Source organism: Tachyglossus aculeatus, chromosome 14, assembly GCF_015852505.1.
Source record: "Tachyglossus aculeatus isolate mTacAcu1 chromosome 14, mTacAcu1.pri, whole genome shotgun sequence".
NCBI lineage: Eukaryota > Metazoa > Chordata > Mammalia > Monotremata > Tachyglossidae > Tachyglossus > Tachyglossus aculeatus.
The window spans coordinates 27,896,975-27,908,394 of record NC_052079.1 but is presented as its reverse complement, the minus strand read 5'-3'; positions in this window follow the sequence as shown (position 1 = coordinate 27,908,394).

Here is an 11,420-nt window from a genome sequence, read left to right as displayed (position 1 = left end):
TTTCCTCTCTCAGAGTCACACCTAGAAAGTTTCCAGTACTCTACCAGTTTCAACTATGGGAGAGAGAGTCAAGCAGAGGCATGTAATAATGATAATAATAATAATAATGATGGCATTTATTAAGCGCTTACTATGTGCAAAGCACTGTTCTAAGCACTGGGGAAGTTACAAGGTGATCAGATTGTCCCTCAGGGCGCTCACAGTCTTAATCCCCATTTTACAGTTGAGGTAACTGAGGCACAGAGAAGTTAAGTGACTTGCCCAAAGTCACACAGCTGACAATTGGCAGAGCGGGGATTTGAACCCATGACCTCTGACTCCAAAGCCCAGGCTCTTTCCACTGAGCCACGCTGCTTCTCTATTCCATGGCATATCTATTCCATTCCTAGCTTGAGCAGTGGCTATCAAATGGAAGGCAATCTGCTACAAATCAAAACACACCTATACTGGGCAGAAGTGGCATATGAGAGAGTCGAGGGTGGAGACTCAAGTTGGCTGCAGAAGAAGGCATTGGTAAACCACTTTCATATTTTTAACCAAGAAAACTCTATAGACACACTACCAGAATAATTGCAGATGGAGGTGGGTCATTCTGGGAAAGATGTTTCCATGGCGTTGCTATGGGTCTGAGATGACTTGACAGCATAAGACAAGGAAGACAAATAAATGGTTTCTTACTGTGATAGTGAATATTGTCGTTTATTCCGCCTACAGAGCTGAGTCACGAATCCCCTTGTTCCTAGTAGACCTTATTGGGATGTAGCAGGCAAACAAGCGACAGAGCTGGGATTAGAATCCAGATCCTCTGCCTCCTAGGCCTGTGGTCTTTGAGCTAGGCAACACTTCCTACCTTTTCCAGGTGGTGGAAGCGCTGTTGATAGTCGGGCAACTGATGATGGAATCTCCTGCCAAGAATGAAGAACAAGATTCAGTCTGGAGACCTCAGGATGTGCCCAGGGTAATTGATTGTAGCTGGCACAGCTCCTCTCACATTTTCCCTTCCCTACAGTCATGTTCTTTCCTTCCTGTTCATTGCCTTCTTCCACACAGAGGGCAGTGAGTGAGGGGACGGGCCAGGGTGTGCATGTTGCAAATGGCTGGCAGAGATCGTTTATAATCAGAAATGGGTGAGGCAAGATGGCTTTGCCACCCTGCACATGCTGCTCTGGTATGCTCCCACCCACACTCACCTGGAGGGAAGAATAGGGGCTGAGGGTGAGTCTAATCTCTTGGCCATGTGCCATGGGCACTCATGGTGGGCTCCCACTCCTGACCACCATTAGTGTGCTTAAGCAGCAGCGGAGAAGGAAGATAAGGAGGAAGAACAGCCTGAGAAGCAGCGCTGCCTAGCAGATAGAAACACAGGTCTGGGAGTTAGACGTTCCTGGGTTCTAATCCTGACTCCATCACTTGTCTGCTGTGTGATCTTGGGCAATTTATTTCATTCATTTAATCGATTATATTTATTGAGTGCTTACTGTGTGTGGAGAATGGTACTAAGTGCTTGGGAAAGTACAATCAATCGTATTTATTGAGCGCTTACTGTGTGCAGAGCACTGTACTATGTGCTTGGGAAGTACAAGTTGGCAACATATAGAAACAGTCCCTACCCAACAGCGGGCTCACAGTCTAAAAATATGGCACAATATGGCACTTCTCTGTGTCTCAGTTCCATTATCTGTAAAATGGGAATTAAGACTGTGAGTCACATGTGGGACAGGGACTGCGTCCAATCTAATTAGCTTGCAATAATGATAATAATTATGGCATTTGTTAAGCACTTAATATGTGCCAGGTACTGTTCATTCATTCAGTCGTATTTATTGAGCGCTTACTGTGTGCAGAGCACTGTACTAAGCGCTTGGGAAGTACAAGTTGGCAACATATAGAGACAGTCCCTACCCAACAACGGGCTCACAGTCTAGAAGTCTGGTCTACTGTTCTAAGAACTGGGGTGGACACAGACAAATCAGGTTGGACACAGTCCCTGTCTCACGTGGGGCTCTCAGTCTCATTTTACAGATAAGGAAACTGAGGCTCAGAGAAGTGAAGTGACTTGCCCAAGGTCACACAGCAGAAAAGTGGTGGAGCTAGGATTAGAACCCAGGTCCTTCTGAATTCCAGGCCTGTGCTCTATCCACCAGGCAACACTGCTTCTCTACTTGCATCTGCTTGTATCTACCCCTGCACCCAATTCATTGCCTGTCACATGGTAAGCACTTAAATACCATACAAATATAAAAAGAACACAACCAGATCTAACTTTCTTCCAAATATTTCTTTGCTTTCTCTCTCTCTCTCCTTTCTCCTTGTCTCCTCATCTGATCTTACCTAATTCCTGCTCTCACCCTCTGCTCCTCACCCAGCTCTGCTAGCAGGAATGGAATATGAACAGCTGGTACTTTCAAATAGCTATGGTTGCAACAACGTCATCTCATTTCACATTGCATGATGTCATGAGTCACGTGGGGGATGGGGGTTGAGGGGACACTGAATAATATGGCTTGGGGCACCAGCTGTTCAAGGCTTTCATTTGGTTTGGCTCTTCTATTCAAAAAGATTCCTGACCTCTGATCTCTACCTACCTATGACTTTGTGATCAATGAAGTACCTAACCTGAAACAGTGAGTAATTAAAGGTAAAAAATGAATAGAGATAAAAGAAATACTAATTTTCAAACAAATACACTTCCATTTTAACCTACCTCAAAGCAGTTTTTAGCCATCTTCATGGACATAAAATTCAGCTCTTTAAAAACTGTAATTTAAATACATTTAGAGATTCATGGATTTGAAAGTCAGACTGCCAGAATCAGCACAAAATTGCTTCACATAGCAGGGTGCCTTGACAGGGATTATCCCCTCGGGAATTATTGAATACTTCCTTTAACAAAATCCTTATGTCATTCCACTAAATATGTCTAAGCAATCCTGCTCATATACACCTCATCCAGTTTGCTATTTCCTTGATTCAGTGATAAGAAAGCCACATGAAAATGGCTATTTGCATGCTAGATCCCATCAAAATCCTCTGTGAGGGAGTCATGCTAGGATATGAAACTAATCTGGGAATGTAACAGATTCATAATTGGGCTCTTTCCTTTTAAATCCTGCCAGATATTTTTCCTGGACACATGATGTTCATAAGTTAAAAGAAGCGTCCTAGGAAAAGATTGGTTCTGAGTTTTAATCCACACTCCACCACATAACCTGCTGTGTGATCTTGAGCAAGCCACTTCTCTGTGCTTCAGTTCCCTTGTCTGATTGAGTGATTGAAGTATATGTTACAATTTATTTATATTAATCTTTGTCTCTAGACGATAAGCTCATTGTGGGCAGGGAACGTGTCTGTCTCCTCTGTTGTAATGTACTCTCCCAAGCTCTTAGTATGGGTGCTCTGCACACAATAGGTGCTCATAAGTATCACTGATGATGATGATGATGAAGTCCATTTTATCCTAACAGAGAACAGAAAGGTTGCCTTAGGTCTCAGGAATTTGAGCTGGACTCAAGAGAGCTAATATTAGGTAGGTGAGGTAGTAGCAATAGTATTTAAGTGCTTACTGTGTGCAGAACACTGTACTAAGTACTGTTAAAGTGTATACAGGTGGGAATTAGATATAGAACCTGAGTGGCCCAAGTCACCTGAAGAGTCACCTTTCTCCCTACCCTGCTGAGACCTCACCTCACAGATCCTAGGCACCGATATTTTCCATTTTAAAAATCCTCTATGTGGTAAAAATGACAATTCGACAGAAGCAAATGAATCATTATCCATAGACGAATATTTTTGGCCTCATACCTTGCATCTGTTCATTTGTTTTTTCCTTGTTATTCTCAACCTGTAGGTATAATTATTTCTTTCAGATTATACACACCCTTCTAAGCTTTCAACAGACCAGTGTAAAGTGATTCACACCCACACAGAAGTGGCTAATATATTTTTAAATAATTTAAATAAGACTATGAAGCAAATCAACAGACTGCTTAACTTTTATTAGTGTATACCAATTCTACTTGAGGATAAGCAAAGGTCTGGACAGCTTATTTGATTTGCTTTCCTTTTAACTTTTGTAGGAACTATTTTACATAAACGATGACTAATATGACTTGAAGAAAATGTAGCTGGGAAACTATAAGCACTTACTCCCACTTTTTAGATATTGCAGCAATTTTTTTTTTTTTAGTAAACACACTGGTCTATCAAACTCCTCCTGACTGTTAATCCTTACCCCAAAGAAAATCGACCAACTCAATAATAATAATAATAATAATAATAACAACAAAAATAATAAACTCCAGAAGTGATTGTCTGGGAAGCTATGTGCTACCATATGAGACAAGTCTAATTATAATTTGAACCCACACACATTCCCATCTGATCAAAATTGGGGCACTATGGACCATTCCGAGAAACTTTCAGATGAAGCTTCAAGGGGTTCATGGTAATAGCCAGAATCCATCAGTTCCATCTCCCAACTATCTCCACTGCCCTAAAGTGAATCTCAACACTTGGCAGAGCATGGTAAATGTATAAGATCCTGCCTCTACCCTTGGAGGATCTTAGCAATCCTAATGGGTTCCCTTGGCTGGTATATATCATAAGCATATCAGAAACAACAATGAAAATAATATTTATGGTCTTTGTTAAGTGTGTCCTATGGACCAAACACTTTACTAAACATGAGGATAGATTCTGGATAATTAGATTGTACACAGACCATGATCATAAGCCTTTCACAAGAAAATACCCAATTTATGAATCACCTTACTGTATCAGTGAAGCTGCTTTGTACCCTTCCACTCCCTTCTGCATCACACTGACTTGCTCCCTTTACTCACCCCTCCCTCAGCCCTACAGCACTAATGTACATATCTATACTTTATTTATATTAATGTCTGTTTCCCCTCTAAACTGTGAACTCATTTTGGGCAGGAAACATGCCTACCAACTCTCTGTACTCCCCCAAGCACTTAGTATGGTGCTCTGCATACAGTAAATGCTCAATAAATGCTATTGATCAATTTATTGATTCTCTGTGTGTGTTTGCTTGTCTGTCGTTTTGACTCATGGAAGTGTCACTATGACTGCAATCATAATAATTAGAGACATCATCATGGGCCTCATGAGGGTGGTCCGTACTAGATGATCCAATCCAGGGGCCCAACATCAGTGAAATGTGACTCTGACTGTCTGCCAAACAAGTATGGATCTATTCTCCCCAACTGCAATGGATAGATATTATCCCTCTATTCCTAGTGAATCCCAGGTAGCCACTGAGATTTCTCTCAGGAAGGTTAGTTCCTGCCATGACAAGTATCCCTATAGGAGGGGAACAGCTAACAGGGCTCTGCACACCAATAAGTGTTCAATTAATACCATTGGTTGATCAATCCCTGTGGCTTACTTATTGAAATTCCTATTTCTAAATCTCAGTTTGAATACAATTGTTGGGGTTTTTTTAATGGATTCGTTTGTTTCAATCTATGAGCCCGTTGTTGGGTAGGGACTGTCTCTATAAGTTGCTGACTTGTACTTCCCAAGTGTTTAGTACAGAGCTCTGCATACAGTAAGTGCTCAATAAATACAATTGAATGATCATACTAGTGGTAGCAGCACTCTTACTACTTTTACTACTACTAGTAGCTTTTAATGAAGGCCAACTTGGTGCAGTGCACTGTATTATGGGTTTGGGAAGTACAGAATAATGAGGTGACACATTTTCTGCCCAAACTCTAACGAGGTGAGACAAACATAAAAAGTTATCCCTGCATGTCTCAAAATGAATAAATTGACCAGATATATGTATATGTATGTCTGTGTATACATATATTTATACATGAATGCTAAGGAGGGTATAAAAAATTCATGACAAGGCATGGTATGCTGGGAAATTAATTGGGGACAGCTTTTGGAAGAAGTGGGATTTTCCGTGGGGTTTGAATGGGGGGGAGAGTTTAGTCTTTCTGAAATGAGGAGGGAGGGACTTCCAAGCCTGGAGAATAATGTGACTGAGGAGTTAGAAATGGGAGAGTTAAGAATGAGGTACAACTAGAAGGAATTCAAGAAGCAAATGCAGAACAATTTGCAGAGGAGGATAACTTTGAATACCCTGAAATAAATGGGTTAGCCTCAGTCAGTAACAGACTTGTGAAATTGGCTTAGTTTTAGCCCTCAGCAAACAGTATTAATTTTCTTGTGTTCCTGGAAAAATGTCTGTACTTAAAACTGAACATTTCTATCACCTAGTTTATATGCTTGACTTTTCTTTGTAAAGTATCATCAAGCATTCTTTGAGAGATGGTGAAATAGAATATGGAATCAATTCTCGGGGTCTCACCCAGCACACCCCAACTTCTAGAGGGCTGCTGCTGATACATCAGAGAGGATTTGGCCACTCTCCCCTCTTCTTTTATGTTCTAAAATGATGTCACTTCCCAAGTCTGGATCTTTTTTGTTGTTTATCCTCGAGCCCCTCCAGTTAAAATATAGCCAGCTACAATAGTTATATGGACAGCGTTATTAAACAATTCTTGAAAACATAACATGAAAAAGGAAATATAATTAGAACCACCTATGCCTAGATTAGGCAGTTAATAAAACCTTAAATTATAAGACCTGACCTCTGTGCTTCTGTTTCCTCATCTGTAAAACCAGGATTCAATGTCTGCTCTCCCTCCTACATAGATTGTGAGCCCCATGTGGGACAGAGACAGTTTTTGATCTGATGATCTTGGTTATCCCTACTAGAGTGCTTTCTACATAGTAAGGACTTAACACATACTGCACTTTTTCAGGGCTTAACCCCTCACCACCCACACACAATAATACAGGTAGATGAAAATGACGTGTATGGGCAGATTGATTTTTAGTGATGGAGTCTCCTGTCTTGACTGATCAATGAGCTTGAGTCCTAAGCCTCCAGTCAATCAATTTATCAATCAGTATTATTTATATAGTGCTTTCTCTGTGCAGAGCACTGAAATAAACCCTTGAGAGAATACAACAGAGTTAGCAGACACAAACCCAGTCCTCAAACAGATTACAATCTAATAGGGAAGACAGGTAATTAAGTAAAAAGTAGGTAAAGAGAAAGAGCAGGGTTTAAAGATACGTATATAAATGTTGTTAGTGGAGGAGTGGCTTGAGATGATGTAAGTATTTAAAATGTGAGTACCTAATAATAATAATCATCATCATTATGGTATTTGTTAAGCACTTACTATATGCCAAGCACTGTTCTAAGTGCTGGGGTAGACACAAGGTAATCAGTTTGTCACAAATAGGGCTCACAGTCTTAATCCTCATTTTCCAGATGAGGTAACTGAGGCACAGGGAAGTTAAGTGGCTTGTCCAAGGTCACACAGCAGACAAGTTGCTGAGCTGGCATTAGAACCCACATCCTCTGACTCCCAAGCCCATGCTCTTTCCATTAAGCTGTGCTGCTTCTCCAGAGACTCAAGAGCTGGGGAAAATAGGGTGGTGATTTGGAAATCTGATTATATTATTTAGTAGCTTTCTCAGGGACACTCATGTCTGTCATTCATGTTTCTGTTTGGACAATGACTAAATAGGTGGGCAGGAATGTCTCACACTGTGCAGTGTACATCATGCAGTCTTTGCCCACGTGAGCCAGTTCCAGGCAGAACCAACTGGGACCCGATGTGCAACAAATAAGGATGCATAATGAGGGGTAAAACACACTAGCAGAGTGGCCTAGTGGATAGGGCATGGGCCTGAGTGTCAGAAGGAACTGAGTTCTAATTCCGGCTCCACCACTTGTCTGCTGTGTGATTCCATTGAACATTTGTTCAGTGCTTACTGTGGGAAAGCACTGTACTAAGCCCTTGTGAGAGTACAATATAACAATTAACAGACACATTCCCTACTCATGAAAAGCTTGGACAAGTCACTTCATTCCTCAATGCATCAGTTATTTCGTCTGTAAAATGAGGATTAAGACTTTAAGCCCCATGTGGGACAGAAACTTTGTCCTACCCAATTTACTTGTATCCACCCCAGTACTTAGTACAGTGCCTGGCACATAGTAAGCACTTTAAAAAAACTACTTATATAGAAAGTGGGCCATCAGAACAAAGTCCGTTACAAAACGAGGACATTATAAGGAAGCATCACAGTACACACATATAGTACACAATTGACAATATATCAAGTTACCATATACACATCTATGTTTGAGTCATTGTTTTCCATTATATTACTCTCTATTTCATTCACAATAGCAACAGAGAAATAATATAGTCCTGGGCTTTTGTCACCACACATAGAAATGGGTACAAGTGAGTCATTCTGATGACCTTGTAATGAGAAAGAGAACACATTTTACATCCTCTTTTCCATTTCTGAAGAAAAGGGGGTAAAGAAACAGGTTAGGAACTTTTATGGAATGAAATTAATCTGTTTTATCAGACTACTAAGAAATTCCAAACTAAATTAAACTCACATTAGAATTGTCTGGGCTGTAATATAAAATACCTCTTTATAACACTGGAAATGCTAGCTATCAGACTAGAGATACCAAAGTAAAATGGAATGCCTAAATTATTAGTGCTACAAGGCAGGACTTCAATTAGTTTTCAATATAAATTAGGGGGAAAGAAAGTAGAATGGTAAAGAGCATTAAAATATATTGTGGGGTTATATTTAAGTAATTTTGAATTGTATTACAATATTGTGCTAATATTAACAGGAGCAGCATGGCTTATGGAAAGAACACAGGCCTGTGAGTCAGAGGACCTTGGTTCTAATTCTGACTCTGCCAATGTCTTGCTGGGTGATCTTAGATAAGTCACATAACTTCTCTGTGACTCAGTTCTCCTGTTCTCCTCCTACTTAGACTGTGAGCCCCAAGCATGACACTTGTATCTACCCCAGAACTTAGAACAGTGATTGACACATAGTAAGTATTTAAGTATTTTAGACTGTGAGCCCACTGTTGGGTAGGGACTGTCTCTATATGTTGCCAATTTGTACTTCCCAAGCGCTTAGTACAGTGCTCTGCACATAGTAAGTGCTCAATAAATACAATTGATGATGATGATGATGATGAACAATGACCATAAAAAAAGAAGAATTACAGTTTGCTAGTATGTATGCAAACACATTAATCCATTTAGAAATTATCAACTGATTTTCAATTATCTGAGCTTACGTATCAGTGGTGTCAAAATCTGACATTTTCAACTATGTCTCCAGTTTATACATTTATCACTAAATGTTAGGGTCTCAGTTGGTGGCTCATTGGAAAGAGTACGGGCTTTGGAGTCAGAGGTTATGGGTTCAAATTCCGGCTCCTCCAATTGTCAGCTGTGTGACTTTGGGCAAGTCACTTCACTTCTCTGGGCCTCAGTTACCTTCATCTGTAAAATGGGGATTAAGACTGTGAACCCCAAGTGGGACAACCTGATCACCTTGTATCCTCCCCAGCGCTTAGAACAGTGCTTTGCACATAGTAAGTGCTTAACAAATGCCATTATTATTATTTATTATTATCACTATAAAAATGGTTAGTTAAGTTATGGGATTATAATTTTTACACTTGTTTTCAGAAGAGAGAAATCAAACTCCCCTTTTTGTTAAGACCACCTTGCAATTAAGTAAAAAGAAAAAAATACAACTTTCTATTTTATCTGCCAATAGCCACTAAGGAAAAAAAAAACAATTAAAATGCTGTCAAAAGCAGAGTTTTGAAAATACTTAAATACTTATCATGCCATTATTGGAAATAGGAGTTTCAATGATCAAATATGTAAAATGACAAGGTTGTTTTTACAGTAGAAATCTCTTACTGTTAGTTTAAGTTAACTGGACTGTAGAGAATGGGATGGGAGAGTGGGACTGTAGAGGATGGGAGAATGTCCATATTTTCCAGATATGTGAAGAGTTATGCAAGGAGAAATCAATTTAGTACGTATCGCTTAAAGTACAAGTTTGTTTTTGATTGCATGTGTATACATATTCTGTTTCCATTCCGTAACTATCCAGTGATCTGAAACAATTGGCTAAAACGTGGGCTTCTCTACTGGACTCCACATTCTTTGAGAGTAGGACTGTGTCTACTAACTGTAGTGACCTCTCACAAGAGATGCAGCGTGGCTCAGTGGAAAGAGCATGGGCTTTGGAGTCAGAGATCATGGGTTCAAATTCTGGCTCCATAAATTGTCAGCTGTGTGACTTTGGGCAAGTCACTTAACTTCTCTGTGCCTCAGCTACCTCATCTGTAAAATGGGGATAAAGACTGTGAGCCCCCCATGAGACAACCTGATCACCTTGTAACCTCCCCAGTGCTTAGAACAGGGCTTTGCACATAGTAAGCGCTTAATAAGTGCCATCACTATTAAGTGCTTAGCACAGTGCTCTGCACACAGTAAGCACTTAATGAATACTGCATGGTTGATTGATTGAAAAGGAAATTTGAACTGACCTTGGTGCATTTGAAAAGCAGTTGTGGTCGGAACCTGGAGAGGCCTTGCCCAAGGACATCTCCAATCCAGGCTGACATTTCTTTCCTGTTGCTCACTTCTTAGCAGGAATTCCAGTTCTGGATTGTCAGTGCAGTGGTGGGGAGCTGGAGATGGATTCTGCCCTCTCCAGAGCAATAAAGCATAATGCTAAGTCATTTTAGTCCTGACATACTGTTGGGTGATATCACAGGGACACATCCACCCCCTATCAATCATTTGATGGTCTTTATTGAGCACTTTCTGTGTACAGAAAACTGAATTAGGGTGCATAATCCCTGACAAGGAGTTTATAGACTAGAGTCAGAGACAAGTATTAAAAGAAATTAGAAGTGGATGTTTATAGAAGTGCTGTGGGGCTTGGGTTACAGACCCAAGTGCATAGGTGACGCAGAAGGGAGGATAAATTTTGGAAGTGAGGCAGAAAGGAGGACAAATAATGGGACAATTTGCTAAGTGGAAATTTTGTAGGGACCTTAAACATCAAAGGCATCAGACAACAACCCTGAGGCTTCTTTCAGAATATGGCTGGATCCCTGAGCAGTCAATGCCCATGTTAATAGTCCAGAAAAGATGAAGGGGAAGGGACAAAAGTGTTAGCTCTTTCAGCATTTTGTTAGGGGCCAATAGGAAAATGATTCATCAGAGTAAAATATAAATGCTCATATTCTAAATTATTTTGTTATATAAAAATTAAAAATGTTGTAGTCTTATGTGAGCTAGTCAAAAAGCCAAAGTGATTTTGGTACTTGAATTAAATTTCCTGAGTTTATGCAAAAATTTCCTCCAGATTGCACAAATAGCAGTTCTAGACACAAAGATTATTACATGGTCAGATTGAAATGCAATATGACCTTAATTGGCCTTATTTAACCTTATGGCTGGGACTTTTTCCAGAAGCCAAAGAGAAGAATAGACTTTGTTTTTTCCCTAAAATAA